Genomic DNA, 22,629 nt, shown 5'->3' with positions numbered 1-22,629 from the left:
AGATCTGAGAACTGTACCATATTCACATTTACAAAGCTAGAGACTGTGGTATGGAGCTAACAGATCTAGTTTTCAATGTCAAAAGAATAAAGTTTAAAAATTCAAATTTTCTTTTTTATGAACCCAAATTGTGTTAGGTTGGTGCAAACATAATTGCAGTTTTCACATTGTTGAAATTTGCCGTTTGATACTGGACTCATTCTTAATAAATGTGGTTATGTTATATATCATTTTATTGCACATTTCTCATTTTATGTAACAATATTTGCTGTTTATATTTATTTTAGACTATGGAAATGATGTAAGACAAAAACCAAATTTGAGTGATTTTCTTATCCAAGTTCAAAATGGATAGTAAACAGGGGAGACAACTCACAACATCAACAACACCTCTGGCCCGGGAACTGCCAATGAATGTACAGTGCAGTGGTGGTTCAAGAAGTTTTGCAAAGGAGACGAGAGCCTTTAGATAAGGAGAGTAGTGGCTGGTCATCAGAAGTTGACAATGACTAACTGAGAGCAATCACTGAGGCCGATCCTCTTACAACTGCACGAGAAGTTGCTGAGGAGCTCAATGCCAACCACGCTACAGTCATTTGACATTTGAAGCAAACTGAAAAGGTGAAAAAGCTTGATAAGTGGGTGCCTCATGAGCTGATTCCAAAAAAAAAAATTCTCATTTTGAAGTGTCACCTTCTCTTATCCTACACAACAACAATGAACCATTTCTCAATTGGATTGTGACATGAGATGAAAAGTGGATTTTATACAAAAACTGGCAACGACTAGCTCAGCGGCTAGACCAAGAATCAGCTCCAAAGCACTTCCCAAAGCCAAACTAGCCAAAAAAGGGTCACGGTCACAGTTCGGTGGTCTGTTGTCCATCTGATCCACTACAGCTTTCTGAATCCCAGTGAAACCATTAGAGCTGAGAAGTACGCTCAGCAAATCGATGAGACGTACTGAAAACCGCACAGCCTGCAGCCGGCACTGGTCAACAGAAAGGTGCGGGGGACGACCCGTGAAGGGTTAAGTCTTGGGAGCTCCTCGGCAGGTATGCCGAGCCCTAGGACATGTTCCTAAGCTCCTTGTCCCGCCACCCTCAAGAATTTTTATAGCCCTTAAGGCTTCAAGATGTCCAGTTCCTGCAACATGTCCTAGAAGATAGATTATCTTATTATGTATACAATGGTAAGGGTCTGGTGATTGTATCTTCAGATTAAAAACAACCTTGTGAATGTCATAAGTCACGTACTTTACCCTATATATACTGCAGCACAATAAAGCAAGGTATCAGCCATTTTGGGCTGATCCTCTCAACCCCATCTTTTGTCTCTCTCTTATTTTTCTTAGCGGGGACGCTCCGTTCTCTCCCTGTGCAGGTGCGACTCTTGCTTGTGCTGGCCGCGGCAGGTGGCGCCCAACGTGGGGCTCGAGTTCGACAGTTTTCCTCGCCACTACTCTTATTAATTGAAAAGAGTGAGTATATGAGTATACAAGTGAATTAAATTGAGAAGGAGTAGTAAGGTATATAGTTGAGAGTATAAATATGGGACAGACGCATAGTCGTCAATTGTTTGTGCATATGTTATCTGTGATGTTAAAACATCGGGGAATTACTGTTTCCAAACCTAAATTAATCAATTTTCTTTCATTTATTGAGGAAGTTTGCCCTTGGTTCCCCAGAGAAGGTACAGTAAATTTAGAAACATGGAAGAAGGTAGGGGAACAAATTCGGACTCATTATACTTTACATGGCCCTGAAAAAATCCCTGTCGAAACTTTATCCTTTTGGACACTAATTCGTGATTGCCTGGACTTTGATAATGATGAATTACAACGTTTAGGAAATTTATTAAAACAGGAAGAAGATCCTCTCCATGTTCCTGATTCGGAACCCAGGTATGCTGTTCCCGAGGGAGTTAAAGGCGACCCTCCGTTTTCTAAATTATCGCGTCCTTCGGATAATGATGATTCACTTTCATCCACAGATGAGGCGGAATTAGACGAAGAAGCTGCTAAATACCATCAAGAAGATTGGGGTTTTTTAGCACAAGAAAAGGGGGCGTCGACATCTAAAGATGAATTGGTTGAATGTTTAAAAAACCTCACTATTGCTTTACAGAACTCAGGAATCAAGCTTCCTAGTAATAACTCTAAATCTCCTTCTGCTCCGCCTCTTCCCCCTGCCTATGCTCCTTCCGTTGTAGCAGGTCTCGATCCCCCTCCGGGGCCTCCTCCACCGTCTGAGATCATGTCTCCGCTGCAGAAGGCATTGAGACAGGCACAGCGACTTGGCGAGGTTGTCTCTGATTTTTCTTTTGCTTTCCCTGTCTTTGAACATAACAACCAGCGTTTTTATGAATCACTGCCTTTTAAACAACTGAAAGAGTTAAAAATTGCTTGCTCGCAATACGGTCCTACCGCTCCATTCACTATTGCTATGATAGAAAGTTTGGGTACTCAAAATCTACCCCCAAATGATTGGAAACAAATAGCTAGGGCCTGTCTTTCGGGGGGGAGATTATTTACTATGGAAATCTGAATATTTTGAACAATGTGCTCGTATAGCTGATGTTAACCGACAGCAAGGTATACAGACCTCCTATGAAATGTTGATTGGTGAAGGCCCTTACCAGGCTACTGATACTCAACTTAATTTCTTACCTGGTGCATATGCACAAATATCAAATGCGGCTCGGCAGGCATGGAAAAAACTTCCTAGCTCCAGCACTAAGACAGAAGATCTTTCAAAAGTCCGACAGGGACCTGATGAGCCTTATCAGGACTTCGTGGCACGACTTTTAGATACTATAGGTAAGATAATGTCAGATGAAAAGGCTGGGATGGTATTAGCAAAACAACTGGCTTTTGAAAACGCTAACTCTGCCTGTCAAGCTGCTTTAAGACCTTATCGAAAAAAGGGAGATTTATCTGATTTTATTCGCATTTGCGCTGACATTGGACCCTCCTATATGCAAGGTATTGCTATGGCAGCAGCATTACAAGGAAAAAGCATTAAAGAGGTACTTTTTCAGCAGCAAGCCCGGAACAAGAAAGGACTTCAAAAGTCAGGTAATTCGGGTTGCTTTGTTTGTGGTCAACCTGGCCATCGGGCTGCAGTGTGCCCCCAAAAGCAACAAACCTCTGTTAACACTCCTAATTTATGCCCACGATGTAAAAAAGGGAAGCACTGGGCCCGAGACTGTCGTTCTAAAACGGATGTTCAAGGTAATCCTTTGCCCTCGGTTTCGGGAAACTGGGTGAGGGGCCAGCCCCTGGCCCCGAAACAATGTTATGGGGCAACACTGCAGGTTCCAAAAGAACCATTGCAGACCTCTGTCGAGCCACAAGAGGCAGTGCGGGATTGGACCTCTGTGCCACCTCCTACACAGTATTAACACCCGAGATGGGGGTTCAAACCCTTGCCACAGGAGTGTTTGGGCCTTTACCTCCGGGAACCGCTGGACTGCTTTTGGGACGCAGCAGCGCGTCTTTAAAGGGAATACTTATTCATCCTGGTGTGATTGACTCTGATTATACAGGAGAGATTAAAAATACTAGCCTCCGCTCCTAACAAAATTATTGTAATTAATGCAGGACAACGTATAGCTCAACTCCTTTTAGTTCCATTAGTTATACAGGGAAGAACAATTAATAGAGACCGTCAAGATAAAGGTTTTGGGTCCTCTGACGCCTATTGGGTGCAAAATGTTACCGAGGCATGACCAGAACTTGAGCTACGCATTAATGGTAAGCTTTTCCGCGGAGTGCTTGATACAGGGGCCGATATTAGCGTTATTTCTGATAAATACTGGCCTACTACATGGCCTAAACAGATGGCTATTTCCACTCTTCAGGGTATTGGCCAAACTACCAATCCAGAACAAAGCTCGTCCCTTCTTACTTGGACGGATAAAGACGGTCATACAGGCCAATTTAAACCTTATATTCTGCCCCATCTTCCAGTTAATCTGTGGGGGTGTGATATATTAAGCAAAATGGGTGTTTATTTATATAGTCCTTCACCCACCGTAACAGATTTGATGTTAGATCAGGGCTTACTTCCAAACCAAGGTTTAGGTAAACAACATCAAGGCATCGTTTTACCCCTTGATTTAAAATCTAATCAAGATCGAAAAGGTTTGGGGTGTTTTCCCTAGGGACCTCTGATTCTCCTGTGACACATGCCGATCCTATTGATTGGAAATCTGAGGAACCGGTATGGGTCGATCAGTGGCCCCTAACACAAGAGAAACTTTTTGCCGCACAACAGCTGGTGCAGGAACAGCTGAGACTTGGGCATATTGAACCCTCTACCTCTGCGTGGAATTCTCCAATTTTTGTTATTAAAAAGAAGTCTGGAAAATGTAGATTGTTACAAGATCTTCGCAAGGTAAATGAAACAATGATGCATATGGGAGCCCTACAACCTGGGTTGCCCACTCCTTCCGCTATACCTGATAAATCCTATATCATTATTATAGATTTAAAAGATTGTTTTTACACTATTCCTCTTGCACCTCAAGATTGTAAAAGATTTGCCTTTAGTTTACCCTCTGTTCATTTTAAAGAGCCTATGCAACGTTATCAATGGAGAGTCCTCCCACAAGGGATGACTAATAGCCCTACTCTGTGTCAAAAATTTGTTGCTACAGCATTAGCTCCTGTTCGTCAACGTTTTCCTGTTATATTTAGTTCATTATATGGACGATATATTACTAGCTCATGCTGACGAACATCTATTGTATCAAGCTTTTTCTATTCTAAAGAAACATTTAAGCCTTAATGGTCTTGTTATTGCTGATGAAAAAATTCAAACTCATTTTCCTTATAATTATTTGGGTTTCTCCTTATAGCCTCGTGTTTATAATACCCAATTAGTAAAATTACAGACTGATCATTTAAAAACTCTAAATGACTTTCAAAAACTTCTAGGAGACATTAATTGGATACGCCCTTATTTAAAATTACCCACTTATACCTTACAGCCTTTATTTGACATCCTTAAAGGTGACTCTGACCCTGCGTCACCCCGAACACTTTCTTTAGAAGGACGATCAGCCTTACAATCAATAGAAGAAGCTATTAGACAACAACAGATTACTTATTGTGATTACCAACGATCATGGGGTTTGTATATACTTCCTACCCCTCGAGCACCCACGGGGGTTCTCTATCAAGATAAACCTTTGCGATGGATATATCTATCTGCTACTCCAACTAAAAATCTGCTCCCTTACTATGAGCTTGTTGCAAAAACTGTAGCAAAAGGACGTCATGAGGCCATCCAATATTTTGGTATGGAACCCCCCTTCATTTGTGTTCCTTATGCTTTAGAACAACAAGATTGGCTTTTTCAATTTTCAGATAATTGGTCTATAGCTTTCGCAAATTACCCGGGACGGATTACTCATCATTACCCTTCTGATAAATTGTTACAATTTGCTAGCTTTCATGCCTTTATTTTTCCAAAAATAGTTCGCCGACAACCTATTCCCGAAGCAACACTTATATTTACAGATGGATCTTCTAATGGAACTGCAGCTTTAATTATTAACCATCAAACCTACTATGCACATACCAATTTCTCTTCTGCTCAGGTCGTGGAATTATTTGCAGTCCATCAAGCATTGCTGACTGTACCCACTTCCTTCAATTTATTTACAGACAGCTCCTATGTGGTCGGTGCTTTACAGATGATTGAAACTGTTCCAATTATCGGCACAACCTCTCCTGAAGTTCTTAACTTATTTACATTGATTCAACAGGTTCTCCACTGTCGCCAACACCCGTGTTTCTTTGGGCATATTCGCGCACATTCCACCCTTCCTGGTGCCCTGGTACAAGGCAATCACACTGCGGACGTTCTTACTAAACAAGTGTTTTTTCAATCAGCTATCGATGCAGCCCGAAAATCCCATGACTTACATCACCAGAATAGTCATTCTTTACGGTTGCAATTTAAAATTTCCCGTGAAGCTGCACGGCAAATTGTTAAATCTTGTTCTACCTGTCCTCAATTCTTTGTTCTCCCTCAATATGGTGTCAACCCTCGAGGTCTACGCCCTAATCATCTCTGGCAAACAGATGTCACTCACATTCCTCAATTTGGGCGTCTTAAATATGTTCATGTCTCTATTGACACTTTTTCCAATTTTCTCATGGCCTCCCTTCACACCGGAGAATCAACTCGTCACTGTATTCAACATTTGCTGTTTTGCTTTTCTATTTCAGGAATCCCACAAACCCTTAAAAGAGATAATGGACCTGGTTATACTAGCCGTTCTTTTCAACGTTTTTGTCTTTCTTTCCAAATTCATCATAAAACAGGAATTCCATACAATCCACAGGGACAAGGTATTGTGGAACGAGCCCATCAACGCCTTAAACATCAATTATTAAAACTAAAAAAGGGGAATGAACTGTATAGCCCCTCACCGCATAACGCCTTAAATCATGCTCTTTATGTTCTAAACTTTTTAACTTTAGACACAGAAGGCAATTCAGCAGCCCAGCGTTTTTGGGGAGAACGGTCCTCATGCAAAAAACCACTTGTACGATGGAAGGATCCACTTACCAATCTGTGGTATGGGCCAGATCCTGTATTGATATGGGGACGGGGGCATGTTTGTGTTTTTCCACAGGATGCCGAAGCGCCGCGCTGGATTCCGGAAAGGCTGGTACGCGCGACGGAGGAACTCCCTGACATATCAAATGCATCGCATGACACTGAGCGAGCCCACGAGTGAGCTGCCTACCCAGAGGCAGATTGAGGTGTTGATGCGATATGCTTGGAATGAGGCTCATGTACAACCTCCAGTGATGCCTACAAATATACTGATCATGTTATTATTATTGTTACAGCAGATATAAAACGGGGGGCTGCGGCTTTTTGGGCATACATTCCCGATCCGCCTATGATTCAATCCTTAGGATGGGATAAAGAAATAGTACCTGTATATGTCAATGATACAAGTCTTTTAGGAGGAAAATCAGATATTCATATTTCTCCTCAGCAAGCCAATATCTCCTTTTATGGTCTTACTACGCAATATCCTATGTGCTTTTCTTATCAATCACAGCATCCTCACTTTATACAGGTGTCAGCTGATATATCCTACCCTCGAGTGACTATTTCTGGCATTGATGAAAAAACCGGAAAAAGATCGTACCGTGACGGAACCGGACCTCTCGACATTCCGTTTTGCGACAAACATTTAAGCATCGGCATAGGAATAGACACTCCTTGGACTTTATGTCGAGCACGGGTCGCATCGGTGTACAACATCAACAATGCCAATGCCACCCTTTTATGGGACTGGGCACCTGGGGGAACGCCTGATTTCCCCGAATATCGAGGACAGCATCCACCCATTCTCTCTGTAAACACTGCTCATATATATCAAACAGAACTGTGGAAACTTTTGGCTGCTTTTGGTCATGGCAATAGTCTATATTTACAACCCAATATTAGTTGGAGTAAATATGGTAATGTAGGAGTTACGGGGTTTTTATATCCCCGAGCTTGTGTTCCTTACCCATTCATGTTGTTACAAGGCCATGCAGAAATAACATTGTCATTGAATATTTATCATTTAAATTGTTCTAATTGCATACTTACTAATTGCATTAGAGGTGTTGCCAAAGGAGAACAAGTTATAATAGTAAAACATTTCGCATGAAAATTCAATGCCATGCTGATTATAAGTGGATTTGTGTTACGAAAAAGGCTTACAATGCATCTGACTTTCCGTGGGATAAGGTGAAAAAAACATCTGCAAGGAATTTGGTTTAATACTAATGTTTCTCTAGATCTTTTGCAATTGCATAATGAAATTCTTAATATTGAAAATTCTCCAAAAGCTACTCTGAATATAGCTGATACTGTCGATAATTTTTTACAAAATTTATTTTCTAACTTCCCTAGCCTTCATTCACTGTGGCGAAGCATAATTGCTGTGGGCGCGGTTCTGACTGTTGTACTTATCATAATTTGTCTAGCTCCTTGTCTTATTCGTAGCATTGTTAAAGAATTTTTACATATGAGAGTCTTAATACATAAAAACATGTTGCAGCACCGGCATCTTATGGAGCTTTTAAAAAATAAAGAGAGGGGAGTTGCGGGGGACGACCCGTGAAGGGTTAAGTCTTGGGAGCTCCTCGGCAGGTATGCCGAGCCCTAGGACATGTTCCTAAGCTCCTTGTCCCGCCACCCTCAAGAATTTTTATAGCCCTTAAGGCTTCAAGACGTCCAGTTCCTGCAACATGTCCTAGAAGATAGATTATCTTATTATGTATACAATGGTAAGGGTCTGGTGATTGTATCTTCAGATTAAAAACAACCTTGTGAATGTCATAAGTCACGTACTTTACCCTATATATACTGCAGCACAATAAAGCAAGGTATCAGCCATTTTGGGCTGATCCTCTCAACCCCATCTTTTGTCTCTCTCTTATTTTTCTTAGCGGGGACGCTCCGTTCTCTCCCTGTGCAGGTGCGACTCTTGCTTGTGCTGGCCACGGCAGAAAGGGCCCACTTATTCTCCACGACAACGCCCGACCACAATGTTGCATGACCAACGCTTCAAAAACTGAACAAATTGGGCTACAAAGCTTTGTCTCCTCCGCCATATTCACCCGACCCGACAACCACTTTTTCAAGCATCTCGACAACTGTTTGCTGGGAAAAACTTCCACAACCAGCAGGATACAGAAAATGCTTTCTAAGAGTTCATCAAATACCGAAACACGGATTTTTATGCTACAGGAATAAGCCAACATTTTTTTTGGCAAAAGTGTGTTGACTGTAATAGTTCCTATTTTGATTAATAAAGATGTGTTTGAGCCTAGTAATAATGATTTACAGTTCATGATCCAAAACCACAATTACTTTTACATGAACATATACCACATTTCTCACCTGTGCAAATCATGAAATACAGTTTGTTTACAAAAAAGGGAAGTAAGTTAGAATCTAGGCTATTCTCCTATGAGACAAGGTAGATTTCAGGAAAGATTATTAGTAGGAATAAGGCAGATCACTTCATAATAATAAAGCAGTCAGTAACAGTTGTTGGTGTCTACGTACCTAATGGCAATTTTTAAAATACATTTAGCAAAGACTGATTAACCTGCAAGAAGAAATAAACAAATCCATAATTTTAGTCAAAGATATGAATACCTCTCTCAATAACAGAGTAACTAGGCAGAAAACCAGCAAGGACACAGTAAATTTGAACAAAACCATTAACACTGACATTTTTATATTGCATTACATTAACATTTACAGAACACTACACAACAAAAGCAGAATACAGATAATTCTGAACTACAATGGGCATTCATCAAAGGTATACTCTACTTTGATCACAAAACAAGTATCAAAAAATAGAAAGGATTCAAGTCATACAAAATACAGCTGACCCTGCACAACACAGGCGTGAAGGATGCCGACACACCAGCCTTAGTAAGTCCACGTGTGACTTACAGCCCAGCCCCGTATCAGGCTCCACTGGATGGGCAGCTCCACACGCATGAATCCGACCAACTGTGGATCGTGTAGTTCTATGGGATCTCCGATTAAAAATCCTGCACAGCAGTGAACCTGAACAGTTCAGATCCAAGTTGTTCAAGGGTCAACTGTGTGTTCTCACTTGTAATGGACATGAGAAACCAGCAACAGAAAGATTCTTTCAAAATCTCTAAGTATTTGAGAAGTCAATAGCTGTTATCAAGATGTCAGAGTAAAAGGATGTGTGCTCAAATTCTGCAAGAACACCCAAACTGCAACTAGCTGTTGAACAACCACTGACAGGAGGAAGTTGGAACCATCAAGAAGATACCCCACAGCGAAGGACAAAGGAGAAGCTCCAATAGGCTGGTAGGAGGGGCTCAATCACAGTAAAATCAAATCCCACACCAGCTGGGTGGGCAATCCACAAATTGGAGAACAATAATACCAAATAAATTCTCACACTACTGCAAAGGTTCTAGGCCCCACATCAGACTTTCCAAACTGGGGGTCTGGCAAAGGGACTGGAAGCCCCAGGGAATCTGACTTTGAAGGACAGTGGGATTTGACTACAGAACTCCCACAGATCTGGGGGAAACAGATTCTTGGAGAGCACAAACAAAATCTTGTGCACACCAGGACCCAGGAGAAAGGAACACTGACCCTGCAAGACTGAGCCAGACCTGCCTGTGACTGAGGGTCTCCTGTGGAGGCGTGGGTTGGAAGGGTCCTGCTGCAGGGACAGGGGTGCTGGCTTCAGCAGGCCTAGGGAGTCGTGGCATGTTGGCATACGTCCTCTTGGAGGCCTTCAGTAGCCCTACCATACAGCCTGTAGATTCCAGGCCTGGGTCGTGCTAAGTCGATTCAGTTGTGTCTGATTCTATAATCCTAAGGACCATAGCCCAAGAGGCTCCTTTGTCCATGGGATTCTCCAGACAAGAATACTGGACTGGGTTGCCATTCAGGCCAAACAACTAACAGGGAGGAGGCGTAGCCCCACCCATCAGCAGACAATTGGATTAAAGATTTACTGAGCACTGCCTTGCCCACCAGAGCAAGACCCAGTTTTTCCCACGGTCAGTCCCTTCCATCAGGAAGCCTGCACAAGCTTTTCTCATCCATCAGATGGCAGAAAGAAAAAGTAAGAACTATAATCTCACAGCCTCCAGAACAAAAACCACAATCACCGAAAGCTAACCAAAATGATCAAACGGATCACAGTCTTGCATAACTCAATGAGTGTATGAGCCATGCTGTGCAAGGCCACCCAAGACGGACGGGTCATGGTGGAGAGTTCTGACAAGATGTGGTCCACTGGAGGAGGGAATGGCAAACCACGTCAGCATTCTTTCCTCAAGAACCCCATGAACAGTATGAAAAAGCTAAAAGGGATGACATGGGAAGAGGAGCCCTCCCAGGTCGGAAGGTGTCCAATATGCTACTGCGGAAGAGTGGAGAGTAACTATGAAGAGTAGAGAAGGAATGAAGCATCTGGGTCAAAGTGGAAAAACGCTCAGTTGTGGACGTGCCTGGTGGTGAACACAGTAAAAGTCTGATGCTGTAAAGAACAAAATTTCACGGGAACCTGGAACGTTAGGTCCGTGAAATAAGGTAAATTGGACATGGTCAAACAGGAGATGACAAGAGCCAACACTGACATTTTAGGAACCAGTAACTAAAATGGATAGGAATAAGAGAAATTAATTCAGATGAATATTATATCTACTACAGTGGGCAAGAATCCCTTAGAAGAAATGGAGTACCCCTCATAGTCAACAAGAGTCCAAAATACAGTACCTGGGTGCAGTCTCAAATACAACAGAATGATCTTTGTTCATTTCCAAGGCAAACCGTTCATCATCACAGTAATCCAAGTCTATGCCCCAATCACTAATGCTGAAGAAGCTGAAGTTGAATGATTCTATGAAGACCTAATAAGACCTTCTAGAATTAACACCCCCAAAAGATGTTCTTTTTATCATAGGAGACTGGAACGCAAAAGTAGGAAGTCAAGAGATACCTGGAGTAACAGACAAGTTTGGCCTTGGAAGTACAAAATGAAGCAGGGCAAAGGCTAACAGAGTTTTGTCAAGAGAACACACTGGTCATAGCAAATACCCTCTTCCAACAACACAAGAGACGACTCTACACATGGATGTCAACAAATGGTCAATACTGAAATCAAACTGATTATATTCTTTGCACTCAAAAATGGAGAAGCTCTTATACAGTCAGCAAAAACAAGACCTGGAGCTGACTGTGGCTCAGATCATGAGCTCCTTATTGCAAAATTCAGGCTTAAATTGAATAAAGTAGAGAAAACCACTAAACCATTCAGATCAAATCCCTTATGATTACACAGTGGAGATGATAAAGAGATTCAAGGGATCAGACCTGGTAGACAGAGTACCTGAAGAACTATGGACAGAGGTTTATAACACTGTACAGGAAGTGGTGACCAAAACCATCCCCAAGAAAAAGAAACAAAAGAAGGAAAAGCGGTTGTCTGAGGCCGCCTTACAAATAGCTGAGAAAAGAGAAGCAAAAGGCAAAGGATAAAGGGAAAGATAAATCCAACTGAAAGCAGAGTTCCAGAGAATAGCAAGGAGAAATAAGAAAGCCTTAAGTGAACAATGCAAAGAAATAGAGGAAAACAATAGAATGGAAAAGATAAAGAGATGTCTTTAAGAAAATTAGAGATACCAAGGGAACATTTCATGCAAAGAAGGGCACAATACAAGACAGAAACAGCAAGGATCTAACAGAAGCAGAAGAGATTAAGAAGTGGCAAGAATACACAGAACTATACAAAAAAGGTCTTAATGATCCCGATAATAGCGATGGTGTGGTCACTCACCTAGAGCCAGACATCCTAGAATGTGAAGTCAAGTGGGCCTTAGGAAGCATTATTACAAAGTTGAGGTGATGGAATTAAAGCTGAGCTATTTCAAATCCTAAAAATGATGCTGTTAAAGTGATGCACTCAGTATGCCAGCAAATTTGAAAAATTCAGCAGTGGCCACAGGAATGGAAAAGGTTCAGTTTTCATTCCAATCTGAAGAGGGGCAATGCCAAAGAATGTTCAAACTACTTCACAATTGTGCTCATTTCACATGCTAGGGAGGTAATGCTCAAAATCCTTCAAGTTAGGCTTCAACAGTTTGTGAACTGAGGACTTCCAGATGTTCAAGCTGGATTTAGAAAAGGCAGAGGAACCAGAGATCAAACTGCCAACATCTCTTGGATCACAGAAAAAAAACAAGAGAATTTAAAAAAACATCTACTTCTGCTTCACTGACTATTCTAAAGCCTTTGATTGTGTGGATCACAACAAACTGGAGAATTCTTAAAGAGACAGGAATACTAGACCACCTTACTTGTCTCCTGAGAAACCTGTATGCAGGTCAAGAAGAAACAGAACAAGACATGGAACAATGGACTGGTTCAATATTGGGAAAGGAGTACATTAAGGCTGTATATTGTCACCTTGTTTATTTAACTTACATGAAGTACATCATGTGAAATGCTGGGCTGGATGAATCACAAGTTAGAATTAAGGTTGCTGGGAGAAATATCAACAACCTCAGATATACAGATGATATCACTCTAATGGCAGAAAGTGAAGACGAACTAAAGACACTCTTGATGAAGGTGAAAAAGGAGAGTGAAAAAGCTGGCTTAATCCTCAACATTCAAAAAACTAAGATCATGGCATCCAGGCCCATCTATTTGCTATTTCATGGCAAATAGACGGGGAACAGTGACAGACTTTATTTTCTTGGGCTCCAAAATCACAGTGAATAGGGACTGCAGCCATGAAACTAAAAGACGCCTGCTCCTTGGAAGAAAAAATATGACAAACCTACACAGCATATTAAAAAGCAGAGACATCACTTTGCTGACAAAGGTCCACATAGTCAAAGCTATAGTTTTTCCAATAGTCATGTTCAGATGTGACAGGTGGACCATAAAGAAGGCTGAGTGCCAAAGAACTGATGCTTTCGAATTGTAGTGCTGGAGAAGACTCTTGAAGAGTCCCTGGACTGCAAGGAGATCAAACCAGTCAATCCTAAAAGAGATCAACCTTGAATGTTCATTGGCAGGACTGATGCCAAAGCTTAAGCTCCAATACTTTGGCCACCTGATGTGAAGAGACAGCTCTGGAAAAGACTCTGACGCTGGGAAAGATTGAAGGCAAAAGGAGAAGGGTGCAGCAAAGGATGAGATGGGTAAATAGCATCACCGAGTCGACAGCCATGAATTTGAGCAAACTCCAGGAGACAGTGAAGGACAAAGGAGCCTGGTGTGCTGCAGTCCATGGGGTCACAGAGAGTCAGACATGACTGAGCAACCGAACCACCACCACCAGCATACAACTGGACGTGCAAACTAGAATGATGCGATGTCTTTCCAATTTAAGGCCCACACACTCCCTGAACATACTACAAACTGGCGAGGACATGGCAGAACCAGCATTCTGGTATACTTATGATGAAGATGCAAAACGGCACAACTACTTGCAAAACAGTTTCTTAAAAAGATAACACAGGCGTGAGATCACTAAAACTGGTGGAGCAGGAAGTCCAAAATCCCATCCCTCTGTTAAAAGCAACAATTAAGAGGATAAAAATAATGTCAGACTTAACCTTTACAGATCTCTGGAAAGTAACTGAAAATTTTCAATACCTGGGGATGCTTAATGCAGAAATAAGCTGCTAAACTCTGGTAACAGCACAGAAGAGCAGAAAGCTCCAGGAACTCCCCTCCACCTAAGTATTAGCTGGCAGAAACTGTCTGGCACTGTGACTGTTCTGTGTGTACGTGTGCAGCAGAGCTGGATGAAAAAGTGGGTATATTTAGGTAAATTCCAGCCTGTGGCGTGAAAGCAGCTGCTATCTCCCACCCCTGCCATGCAGGCAGCAGCCCATGTTTCTGGAGGAGCCTGTCAGAGCCAGAAAGAGCAAGAAAAACCTTTTCTCTGCATACAGGGGTTCTAGGTTCTGGTTGCTAACCGCTGCTTTTGATGACTAAGGGGCCAGAACAGAGGACACTGGACACTGTTTACTTCCATGGGCTGAGGTGGATTCTTGGAGAGGTCAAGGGACAGTGTATTTTTGCTGGCGTTCCCCCCTTTTGAGAGGCAAACATTTAAGGGGATCTTTGTCAGGTCATTGGCTGACTACAGAGATCATGGAACAGAGATTCTAGTGGCTGTACACTACAAGAAATGTACAGAAATAGTTTGGAAAAGTCACAATTAATAAAACCAGCCCTGAAAAATTCAGTAATCCCTGAGGAATAAGAATGATTTTCGAAGTTGCCACAACATATTACCCAAAAAAACCCATTCTCAAGAAAAAAGTATAAAACACAGAAACAGGAAAATATGTCAAATTCAAAGGGGAAAATTTTTGACAGAAGCCATCCCTGAGGAAGCCCAGACACTGGAATTATTAGTCATAGATATTAAATATATTGTGTTAAATGTTTGATGAACTGAAGAAAATCACAAAGAACTACAGTAAAGCAGGAACACAACATAGTAATAAAATCAAAACATGAATAAAAATACAGAAACTACAAATGGAACCAAACTCTGAAACCAAACAGTACAATCAAATAACTAAAAGAGTAACTCACCTAAGTGGCTCACCAGCAAATTTGGGGAGACAGAAGACTCAGCAATCTTGGAGTTGACCGAAATTATTCAGTCTGAGGAGCAGAAAGAAAAAAGCATGAGTTAACGTGAAGAGTCTTGGTGGCACTTCCCTGGCCACCCAGTGGTTAAGACCCCCTGCTTCCACTGCAGGGGGCACAGGCTCAATCCCTAGTCGGGGAACTAAGCTCCCACATGCTGTTTAGGACAGCCGAAAAGAAAGAAAGAAAGAAGGAAAGAAAATGAACACAACAGCCTTGGTGTCACGTAGACACCATGAAGCATAACAACACATGCAGTACAGGAATTCCTGAAAGAGGAGCAAGAAGAAAAAATATTACAGAAATGGCCCCCAATTCCCAACTTTGAGTAAACAAATGAGTACATGTGTCCAAGAAACGCAATGAACTGCAAGCAGGGTAAACTCAGTCAGCCCACCACACATTATAATCAAATTGTGGCAAGACAAAGACAATACTGAAAGCAGCATGAGAGAAAGTCGGACAGCTAAATGTAAGTCAACGCAGTTAGAACACTCCCTCATGCCCTACCCAAAATAAAACTCAAAATGACTTAGACTTAAATAGAAGACATGACACCATGAAACTTCAAGGAGAGAACACAGGCAAAACACTCTCTGACATAAATTGTACCAATGGTTTCTTTGGTCAGTCTCCTAAAGCAATAGAAATAAAAACAAAAATAAACAAATGAGACTTAATCAAACTTAACAAGCTTCTGCACTGCAAAGGAAACCATAAACAAAACGAAAAGACAACTACAGAATGGGAGAAAATATCTGTAGATGATGCAACCCACAAGAGCTTAATTCCAAAATATACAGACAATCCATACAACTCAATAACAAAACAAACAAACAAACAACCCAGTTGAAAAATGGCTGAAGACCTAAGTAGACATTTCTCCAAAGAAGAAATACAGATGGCCAATAGGCACATGAAAAGATGCTCAACATTACTAGTGATGAGAGAAATGCAAATCAAAACTACAATGAGATACAACCTCAAATCAATCAGAATGGCCATCATGAAAACGTCTACAAGTAACAAATGCTGGAGAAGGTGTGGAGGAAAGAGAGCCCTTGTGCCCTGTTGGTGGGAATGTAAGCTGGTGCAGCTACTACAGAAAACAGGATGAAGGTCCCTTAAAACAAAGCAAAATCAGTCTCCATGTGACCCAATCCCACTGCTGCCGCACACCCGGAGAGAACGATCACACAGAAAGAGGCGTGCCCCTTATGTCCATACGGCGCTACTCACAACCGCCAGACATGGAGACACCTTCAAGTCCACTGACAGACGAGTGGATAAAGAAGATGAGGTGCAAATATACACAACAGAATATCGCTCAGCCACAAAAATAGTGAGATAATACCATTTGCTACAACATGGATGCAACTAGAGATTACCATATTTCATTTCATTTCATTATCAGTGAAATAAGGGGAGACAGGGGGTGGGGATAACTCAGGGTCTTGGGATTAAGATACAAAAATTACCATGTATAACATAAATAATCAACAAGGACCTACTGTATAGCAGAGAGAGCTCTACTCAATATTCTGTGACAACCTCTATGAGAAAATAATCTGAAAAATGGATATATGTATAACTGAAACACTTTGCTGTACACTGAAACTAACACAACACTGTAACTCATCTGTAAATAAAATTCTTTTAAAAAAGAAAGAAAATACTAGTTGAATTCACTAGAGCATGAAAATGATTACACACTATGATCACGAGGGACTTAGCCAAGGAATAGAAGAGTGGTTCCACACGCAAAAATCAGTCAACGTAATACATCGCATGAATAGAAGGAAGAAAAAACCACATGATCACCTCAATTAATACAGAAAAGACATTCAATAAAATCCAGCATCATTTCATGATAAAACACTTTTCAAAGCAGGAATAGAAGGAGAGCACCTCAACATGTCCCCAAGCTAACATCCCAAATACCCAAAGCTAATATAATAATTAGTGATGAGAGATGGAAAACTTTCCCTCTGAGATCTGGTGCAAGACAAGGAGGACTGCTTTCACCACTTCTATTTCCTGGTGGCTCAGACGGTAAAGGATCTGCCTATAATACAGGAGACCTGGGTTCGATCCCTGGGTGGGGAAGATCCTCTGGAGAAGAGAATGGCAACCCACTCCAGTATTCTTGCCTGGATAATTCCATGGACAGAGGGGCCTGGCAGGCTACAGGCCCTGTGGTCACAAACAGTCAAACACAACTGAACAACTAACACACACACATTCAACACTGTAACAGAAATTCTAGTCAGAGAAAGAAATAAAAGGCATCCAAATTAGATAGGAAGAAGTAAAACTGTCTCTATAGGCAGACAAAGGACAGAAATGGTATGGTATGGATCTAACAGAAGCAGAAGATATTAAGAAGAGGTGGCAAGAATACACAGAAGAACTGTACAAAAAAGATTTTCACGACCCAGGTAATCATGATGGTGGGATCACTCACCTAGAGCTAGACATCCTGGAATGTGAAGTCAAGTGGGCCTTAGAAAGTATCACTACGAACAAAGCTAGTGGAGGTGATGGAATTCCAGTAGAGCTGTTTCAAATCCTGAAAGATGATGCTGTGGACGTGCTGCACTCAATATGCCAGCAAATTTGGAAAACTCAGCAGTGGCCACAGGACTGGAAAAGGTCAGTTTTCATTCCAATCCCAAAGAAAGGCAATGCCAAAGAATGCTCAAACTACCACACAATTGCACTCATCTCACACTCTATAAAGTAATGCTCAAAATTCTCCAAGCCAGGCTTCAGCAATACGTGAATCGTGAACTTCCAGATGCTCAAGCTGATTTTAGAAAAGGCAGAGGAACCAGAGATCAAATTGCCAACATCCGCTGGTTCATGAAAAAAGCAAGAGAGTTCCAGAAAAACATCTATTTCTGCTTTATTGACTATGCCAAAGCCTTTGACTGTGTGGATCACAATAAACTGTGGAAAATTCTGAGAGAGATGGGAATACCAGACCACCTGACCTGCCTCTTGAGAAATCTGTATGCAGGTCAGGAAGCAACAGTTAGAACTGGACATGGAACAACAGACTGGTTCCAAATAGGAAAAGGAGTACGTCAAGGCTGTATATTGTCACCCTGCTTATTTAACTTATATGCAGAGTACATCATGAGAAACGCTGGACTGGATGAAGCACAAGCTGGAATCAAGACTGCGGGAGAAATATCAATAACCTCAGATATGCAGATGATACCACCCTTATGGCAGAAAGTGAAGAGGAACTAAAAAGCCTCTTGATGAAAGTGAAAGAGGAGAGTGAAAAAGTTGGCTTAAGGCTCAACATTCAGGAAAGGAAGATCATGGCATCTGGTCCCATCACTTCATGGGAAATAGATGGGGAAATACTGGGAACAGTGTCAGACTTTATTTTGGGGGGCTCCAAAATCACTGCAGGTGATGACTGCAGCCATGAAATTAAAAGACGCTTACTCCTTGGAAGAAAAGTTGAGCAACCTAGATAGCATATTGAAAAGTAGAGATATTACTTTGCCAACAAAGGTCTGTCTAGTCAAGGCTATGGTTTTTCCTGTGGTCATGTACGGATGTGAGAGTTGGACTGTGAAGAAAGCTGAGCGCAGGAGAATTGATGCTTTTGAACTGTGGTGTTAGAGAAGACTCTTGAGAGTTCCTTGGACTGCAAGGAGATCCAACCAGTCCATTCTGAAGGAGATCAGCCCTGGGATTTCTTTGGAAGGAATGATGCTGAAGCTGAAATTCCAGTACTTTGGCCACCTCATGCGAAGAGTTGACTCATTGGAAAAGACTCTGATGCTGGGAGGGATTGGGGGCAGGAGGAGAAGGGGACAAGAGAGGATAAGATGGCTGCATGGCATCACTGACTCAATGGACATGAGTCTGAATGAACTCCGGGAGTTGGTGATGGACAGGGAGGCCTGGTGTGCTGCGATTCATGGGGTCGCAAAGAGCAGGACACAACTGAGCGACTGAACTGACAGGCAGATGACTTGGTGTCACATTTATTAATAGAAAGTCCTGATAAAGAAGTTCATCTGTTGGATACCAGATGAGGTTTTTTTTTTTTTTAATGACTTGCATTTCTATACACTTGTTGTGCTTTGTGCTTGGTCGTATCTGACTCTCTGCGATCCTATGGACTGTAGCCGGCCAGGCTCCTCTGTCCACGGAATTCTCCAGGCAAGAATACTGGAGTGGGTTGCCGTTCCTTTCTCCAGGGCATCTTCCTGACCCAGGGATCCAAGCCACATCTTTTGCACCTCCTGCATTAGCAAGTGAATTCTTTACCACTAGCGCCACCTGGGAAGCCCATACACAAGCAGTAAGCAATCGGAAAAGGAAATTTATCAGATAACCTCTCACTTACAATAGCATAAAAAACAAAAAAAAATAGGAATAAATTTAATCATGCCCAAGATTTATATACCAAAACCATAAAACCCTTCTGAAAGAAACTAAAGACAACTTAAATGAAGGAAAAGACATCTTGTGAAACTTCATATGGTTAAGAGGGCAATATTCCCCAAGCATTCTACAGATTCCCCAACATTCTTTTTTGCAGAAGCAGAAAATGTGATCATAAAATTCATATGGAGTTGCTAGTGATAAATAGTCAAACTGTCAAAATCATCTTTAAAAAAAAGCATTGGTGGGCCCACACTTCTCAATTTCAAAATTGTAGCACAAAGCTCCAGTTTGTAAAACATTATGTTTCTGACATGAGGTCAGACATAGATCAATGGAATAAAATTCAGAGTCCATATATTAACTACATGACTGGTTTAATCAAGGGTGCCAACAAGATGCAATGGGAAAAAAATACATCTTTCAACAAATGATGCCTGGAAGTCTGGATATTCATATGCCAAATAATGAAGTTGGACCCTTATCACATATATAAAATTAAGTTAATTTAGATTAAAGCCCTAAATCAACAGCAGAAACTATAAAACAGAAGTCATAAGTCTTCATGGTCTTGAATTTGGTAATGGTTTCTTACATATGACACTACAAGCATGAGCATAAAGAAAAAAATAATTGAAGCTCATCAGCATTAAAAACATATGTACATCAAAAGACACAATAAAGAAAGTGGAAAGATAACCTACAGAATGGGAGAAAATATTTGCACATCATATATCTAGTGATGCCAGGATTCAGGATAATATGTAAAGAACTCATACAACTCAACAACAAAAAGGCAGGCACTCCAAGTAAAAAATGGGCAAAACATTTCAGCAGTGACTTCTCCAAAGACAAACATCCAACAAGAGTATGAAAATCTGTTCAACGTCACTAGCCATTAGGAAAATGTAAATCAAAACCTCCCTGAGGGACTTCCCTGGTGGTTCAGTGGCTAAGACTGCTCCCAACAGAGTGCACCCAGGTTCCATCTTGGTCAGGAAACCAGATCCCACATGCCACAACTAAGCCTGGGGACAGCCAAATAAATAAATATTTAGAAACAAGAACAGGGACTTTCCTGGTGGTCCAGTGGTTAAGAATCTGCCTGTCAGTGCCAGAGAAACGGGTTCGATCCCTGGCCCAAGAAGATTCCACATGCCGCGGGGCAACCAAGCCCGGGCACCACAACTGCTGAGCCTGCGCCCTAGAGCCGGCGCCGCACAGCTAAGAAGTCACCGAAATAAGAAGCCCGTACATCGGAACTAGAGAGTAACCCCCACTTGCTGCAGCTAGAGAAAGCCTGCCTGCAGCAACAGAGACCCAGCGTAGCAAAAATAAATAAATAAACTTTAAAAAGTGAAAAACCTCAGTGAGCTTTCACTGCCAGGGCCCAAGGTTGATCGCTGGTTGGGGAAACGACCCCCGCAAGCTTTGCGGTAGGGCCAAAACAAAAAATAAAAACACACACCGCACTGAAATATCTCACATCAACCAGGATGTAGATTTTTTTTTTTTAAGAGCAAACAGGTGTTGGCAAGGAGGTGGACAACTTGGAACCCTCATATATCGCAGGTGGGAATGCAAAATATGCAACCACTGTGGAAAATGGCCTGGTGGTTCCTCAAAAAATTAAATACAGACTCACTACAGGGCCCAGCCATTCCACTCCAAGGTATATACACCTGAAAGAAGTGAAAATAGGGACTCAAACACTTGTACACACAGCAATACTAGTCACAACAAATAGTGGAAACAGCCTGAATGTCTGCCAAAGGATGAATGGACATGCACACTGTGACGAATCTACATAATGGAATATTATGCAGCCATAAAAGGGAATGAAGTCCTGATACCTGAGACACTGTGGGTGAACCAGGAAAACATTATTCTAAGTGAAAGCAGCCAGACCCCAAAGGCCACGCGCGGGATGGCGGGCGGTCGCCAGGTGGCTGGAGGCGCTGGGATAGCGGTGATTACTCCGCCGTTACTTAATTGGTACCAGGTTTTATTCTGTGGTGAGAAAGGTAGCGGTACCAAACATGGTTAGTTTTATGTGACGTGAATTTCTCCTCAGGAGAAAAAAAAAATATTTAAGCTTAATCTATAGACCCTGTTTTAACTTTCCGCCCTGTGAAAAAAGGAAAATGAAAAGCCAACTCGACTTACCTTGTTCCCGGGACGGGAGAAGCCGAAGCGCAGCGAATACCAGCCCATCTCAAGGGAAGCCCAGCACCGGACGAACGAGCTCGTTCCGCTCGTGAAAATCTGCTCAATAAGCCTTCAGTAAGTTTCAAACTTCTGAGGGCGAACAGCACCGAGCGGGGTCCCTCCCTTCCGGACACCACGCTCCCCCGGGCTCGCAGCCTGGTGGCCACGAAGGAAGGTCAGAGCAAGCCACAGGAGCTGGACGGTCCGCGCTGGACGGCAGGAGCCACTCGCTCGCACGCTGCAGCGCCGCGGCCGGCCGCCGGGGAGCAGTGGTGGCCCGCGCTCTGCAGGCCTGGTCTCATGTCGGCACGGGGTCCAGGAAGTATCTGGCCCGCGACCCCCGCACGTCGCCCAAGCTCGGAGCCTCCTGAGGGAGCGTCCGCCCCGGGTCCGTGGGGTCGACGGAGAAGCCGCCTCGGGAGTCGCCTGCTGCCTCACACCGGTCCGACCTCGCGCGCACGTGAGTGCCCCTCTGGCCACGCCCCAAACCACGCTCCGCGCCAGGAAGTCTCGCTGACCACGCCCCCGCGACCTCGGGCCCAAGCCCCTCACCTGCCAAGTCCTCGAGGGCCCCGCCCCAGTCAACTCCAGGCCACACCCCCATCCGCCCCGCCCTTCACCCGGGCCTTCCCCACAGGTTCCGCCCAGGCCGTCTTTGCAGTCCAAGGCCCCGCCCCACCTCTCTCCGTGCCCCGCCCAGGTCCCTCCCCGCTAACGGCCAGAGCTCAGACACCGCCCCATCGGGCCCTGCTCCGCAGACACAGTCCCTCTCAAACCCCGCCCTGCCGACACCGCCCCTA

At 42.8% G+C, this 22,629-nt stretch overlaps 1 long non-coding RNA gene across 1 annotated transcript in view; it reads right to left on the bottom strand.

Moving 5' to 3' along the window:
* LOC138419753 (uncharacterized) overlaps positions 1-22,423 on the bottom strand; it is a 50,517-nt gene extending 28,094 nt beyond the window's left edge. The window contains exons 1-2 of the long non-coding RNA XR_011249055.1: positions 21,788-22,423; positions 15,155-15,226 (exon numbers count right to left, since the gene is read on the bottom strand). This is a non-coding gene — a long non-coding RNA (uncharacterized lncRNA). The remainder of the gene's footprint in view (positions 1-15,154; positions 15,227-21,787) is intronic.
* Positions 22,424-22,629: the final 206 nt, after the last annotated feature.

Source organism: Ovis canadensis, chromosome 14 (genome assembly GCF_042477335.2).
Source record: "Ovis canadensis isolate MfBH-ARS-UI-01 breed Bighorn chromosome 14, ARS-UI_OviCan_v2, whole genome shotgun sequence".
NCBI lineage: Eukaryota > Metazoa > Chordata > Mammalia > Artiodactyla > Bovidae > Ovis > Ovis canadensis.
This window is presented reverse-complemented; position numbering and strand designations above follow the sequence as displayed.